Source organism: Phocoena phocoena, chromosome 17 (genome assembly GCF_963924675.1).
Source record: "Phocoena phocoena chromosome 17, mPhoPho1.1, whole genome shotgun sequence".
In the NCBI taxonomy this organism is placed as follows: domain Eukaryota; kingdom Metazoa; phylum Chordata; class Mammalia; order Artiodactyla; family Phocoenidae; genus Phocoena; species Phocoena phocoena.
The window spans coordinates 25,461,411-25,466,490 of record NC_089235.1 but is presented as its reverse complement, the minus strand read 5'-3'; the positions used below and the strand labels follow the sequence as shown (position 1 = coordinate 25,466,490).

The window sequence follows — 5,080 nt, the reverse complement described above, 5'->3', positions numbered from 1 at the left end:
TCCTTTGAAAATTTCATTGTTAATATGGTCTGCATAGCTTTGAGTTATATGTATATAGATCATATATATTACTTTCCCACTCTGCCAATATATTCCCCCTACACTGTCCCTTCTCTCAGGTGCCTGAACTAACCAAGTTCGTTTCCAATTCTGGGCTTCCACACCTTCTGTTGTCTCCACCTGGAACCCAACTCTACACTGTCTCCCATCCCCTAGTTTTCTGTCTAGCTACTGTCTACTTATTTTCTTCATCTAAATTTATAGTTTAAAGTTTATATTCTCCTGGAAACTTTACCTTGATACCTTTCGATCAGTAATTTCCAAACTATAAATCATGGCCCACAGTGTATTATGAAATCAATTCAGTGTGTGTATAACAAGTATTTTTTAAAAAGTGATAGAATGTTATACCATAGCATGAACTGGGATGGGATAGAATGGAATGAGGTGAGATGGAATATATACTGCATTACTTGTAGTTACGGTAAAGTACTATTTTATAAATTTGCTTGTGTGCATGTGTTGGTGATGAAAGAAAGTATATTTTTCTTACTGTGAGTCACATTCAAAAATAACTTGAGGGGCTTCCCTGGTGGCACAGTGGTTAAGAATCTGCCTGCTAATGCAGGGGACACAGGTTCAAGCCCTGGTCCGGGAAGATCCCACATGTCGCTGAGCAACTAAGCCCATGAGCCACAACTACTGAGCCTGCACTCTAGAGCCTGTGCTCTGCAACAAGAGAAGCCACCACAATGCAAAGCCCGTGCCCCACAACAAAGCGTAGCCCCCGCTCTCCGCAACTAGAGAAAGCCCGCGTATGGCAACGATGGCCCAATGCAGCCAAAAATAAATAATAATAATAATAAAAAGAAATTGAAAGCACAAGTTTGCAAACCACTGTTGTAAGTGATGTTCTCCATTTATGTGTTTTTATAACATCAACATCTGTCTTTTAGCCACATTAACACACTCAGGCTGTTATCTGTATATCTGCAACTGAAGTTTTTGTCCTACATAAGATTTAGGAAATACTTACCTGGCAGGGGAGATACCATGATCACGAAGGTAGTTTTCCCAGGGCGAGGCTTATCCATTGCACTCCGGCTGTGCTGACCCCTGCGATTTCCCCAAATGTGGGAAACTCGACTGCATAATTTGTCGGTAGTGGAGGACTGCATTCGCGCTTTCCCCTGATTTTTCTTGAGGTGTAAGATCAGAGCTATGCGACTTTGTGTGCAGTTTGCCAAGTTTCGTGCTTTTAGTTGCACGGTCGGGGTCGGTCTTGCGGTGTACCCGCTTGTATAAGTGCTGAAAACGTGGGCTTCACCCGCGTCGAGACAGTACTTGGGTTTAGCTGTGTTGGCAGTATGTAGTTCAAGGTGCAGGCGGCCGGGTTACTAAAATTGCGTTTTGCACTCGTGGCGGTCTCGGGTTTTGTAGCTGGAATACGTTTCCAGCGTTACAGCACTAAAAGTGGCGGTGCCTGCGTGACCCGCCTGTATGTGAGGTACTAAGCTTTCACATCACTGGGCGGCGAGAATTCGGGCACAAAAAAATTAAATTAAATTAAATTAAATTAAATTTTAAAAAAAGATTTAGGAAATAAAGTAAGTGAAGACTTAACCTCCATTAAATAATAGATTATTTTCTAAAATTGGGCCCACATCACTGAATGTCTATTCAGCACCTATCAGGAAGCCACGAAATGAGGAACATTCTGATGGCTCTTTTGCTATAAGTGCTGCTACCTCTGCTAATTTCAAGTTCAGCAACCACTATGAACATGAGCCCAGCAGGTAGACATGCCTGAGGTCTAATACCTTCTCTGCTGGCTACCAGTTTAAAACATTTTACAAATTGCATAACTCCTTGAAGTTTCTTTTTTTTTCTCATCTACCTGTTGGCAATGACATTCCCTGCCTTACTGGGTTATAAATGTTAAATGAGATAACATGCCCTTAGAATAGTATCTATCAAGTGACAAGCATTTAATAAATGTTCGTTCCCTTCTTCTCTAGTCTTTTTCCTTCTCCAGTCCCCAGATAACAGTTCCTTTCCTAAGTATAGTAAGCATCATGAGACTCCTGGCTTGGTCTCCTGACAAAGGCCTTTCTAACATATATGATTATATTTCATATTTATTTTCTAATGTAATTATAATGTAATCAAATTAATTTCAAGTACAATATAAGCTAAACTAATGGCATCATGAAGATTTTCTTAATTTTTTTCATCTTATGTCTGTTTTCTTCTATTATCCTACACATGGTTGAGCAGGCCACCTGTTTGGAATAGTCTTTCAATAATTCAAGGATATACATACAATATTCTAAGTCAAGTTTGGATATTTGGAATCTCTTCTGTATAAATGGGACTGTTTGCTAACCAGTATAGGAATGCTGTCAGTTTCTAGTAGATTATGTCCACAGGTAGAAGGAAAATAAAGTTTTAAAAGGAAGATCCTATTATGGCTCCACCAAAATGTTCTTTATAAAATAACTTAAAAGACTATTATGATTTAATTGACCTAACAAAAATTTACTATTTTACTCTACCTCAATTCAAGACTAAAGAGTTTTTCATCATCATTTCTTAGAATGCCCATGAAATTCTATACAGATAATCTATTAAAAAATAATATGGGAAGAAGAAAGTATTGGAGATTTAACAACTCAGTCGAAGCTGTAAGACAAGAAACATCTCCAATACTAATAAAAGTCTCCTTATTAAAATACAGATAACTATAGTTAGCAATTTAAGGGAAGTGGGATTTATACAGCTTGATCCTCTTCTGTACATCTGGTTCCATTAGTTTCACATGTCCCTCAAAGTGGGAAAAATCTAGAAGAAATGAGCAAAGAATTAACCACAACTAATTTCCAAAATCCTTAGAAATTCATATCAAAGCATCGAGCATCCATACTAATTCTTTAAAGTGTTTTCTTTTGCCATTTAAATAAAACTCTTTTCATCCGGACATGCCTGTTTCTGGATGTCAGAAAGAAAAAGAAAATTGAGCATAATAGTCTTAAGAGACATAACTTTGAAAATAGCATCACCTTTTGAACAATCTAGTCCTCAAATTGTAACAGTCCTGATTTTCTAAATGTGCTTATTTCATAACATGTTGAAACATTTCTGAAACCTGGTAACAATATTTATCTGAGTATATTCTTTATTTTAGAAGGTGTTAGTCGGACAGTTTGTTCTTGAACAAGGCCACATATTATAAAAGCTGCTAGATAGAGAATATATATTAAGCATAACCACATTTCTGTTTAGGTTAGATATATTCATAAATAACAATGTTTCATAATTTCAAGTATTTTTATTTTATTATTATTTTTGTTATATGGTATTGTCAACAAATTCACATGGAGTCTGGAATTCTCACTTTATACATCAAGAATGACGTTCTTTGGTTGATTTTCCAAGAGGTAAAATAAATCTTGGCCTCACTTTTTAAAGTCTATAATAACTGAGCAGATGTCTGCTCTGTGAACTGAATACAGAATTAAGGTTTATATAAACAGAAAGTTTGGTTTGAATTACAAAAAAAAGCTGTTGTATTTTTCAGTTGACTTGTTAAATCATTGTCACCATACCCTTCCACCTGATTTATCTACCTCACATACTTTATTTCAATTGAGTTCTCTTAAATTCTATTATCTAATACTAGAAATCAGAGAGAAGCACTAGAAACATAATTCTAGATAGAAATTTTGTGAAATTTTTTTTTGTAAAGATGTTGAATTTGAATGTTCTCTGATTTTCCTCTAATCCTAAGAACTGGAAGTTCACTGAGAAACCTCATAATTGGTGAGAGATTGCATTCCCAATTGACACAAAAGAAAATATTAATTTTGCTAAATTTTGAATTAAATTTTCCTGATGAAAAAGTAAACTAAATCAAAATGATTTTTGCCACAACTCCTCATTTGGGGAATAAAAAATGAGACCTCTGAAATTTTTACTTTAAATAATATATAGTATGTTTGAAAACTAATGACCATACAATGTATTTTTGTTTCCTAGACATCTAATAGATAATTTTACTTTTTCTTCTTGCAATTAAAATTCTCACCTACTCCTTATTCATCAATTATTAAGGAGAGTAAAAAAAGAGGAAGAACTAACATCATAAGAGTTTATAACTAAGAGGCAGGCATTATACTGGACACAGATAATAAAAATGAATCAAGTAATATGTAGTAATAGTAGCTTTAAGTCATTTGCAAAGGATTAAAGCTTCACCCTAGATTTCTAAAATGTGGTCTCTATTTCAGCATCATTTCCATCACTGCTGAAATATTCTGGTGTTGTGCTAGAATCATGTAATATAAGTCATTTTCCTTTCTTTTCCTTAGTAGCATTGAAATGTGTATATTTTTAAGTAATTATATTTTAATTAATTTTGATTTGCAGCTTCTTTTCAATCATAATAAATTTAGAAATTAATTAACTTGATGATAACCTACAAAAATAGGATTAAATGAAAAGCTAATATCTAAAACCACATAAAAAATAAAATGTCATCTGTCATTTTAATTTAATGTCCCTTATCACTTAACTATCAAATAATATAGTTCTGACATTTAGAAGAAAGACAATATGCATAATAAATGTCAAGGCTTTTTTTCTCCCCTCCAGTACAACTTTATTTGCTAAAAACATAACAACAAAAATGCAGGTATCATGCAACTTGTTCTTTTCACACTATAAGCTTTGCCTAGAAACATGCATCAGCTGAACCTATCTGTTGCTTAGCAACCATCTGACAATTGTAAGACTTAGATAACCTGGATATATTTCTGACTGTTAACCCTTATACAACTGAAGTAATTAAACACTTAGAAACTCTCAGAATTCCTAGGTAAAGAATATTGAAATGGAATTTAATTTTAACCTTCAATGATTTAATTAGGTTGATTTTTTTTTTATTAAAAGAATTGAGGAATTGGAATAAACATGGCAAATAGTTTTCAAAATAATAATAAATTATTTTATAAAGCATGAAATAAGGCATCAGTGTTCTCATCTAGTAGGCTTAAAAGTACACTGAGTAACTAGCAATTAAAAC

The 5,080-nt window shown here is 34.0% G+C and overlaps 1 non-coding gene across 1 annotated transcript; it reads left to right on the top strand.

Annotated features, from left to right (window-relative positions):
* Positions 1–1,028: 1,028 nt before the first annotated feature.
* On the top strand, positions 1,029–1,193 carry LOC136137408 (U1 spliceosomal RNA). Its single transcript, XR_010656741.1, has one exon. It is a non-coding gene; the product is annotated as a U1 spliceosomal RNA (small nuclear RNA).
* Positions 1,194–5,080: the final 3,887 nt, after the last annotated feature.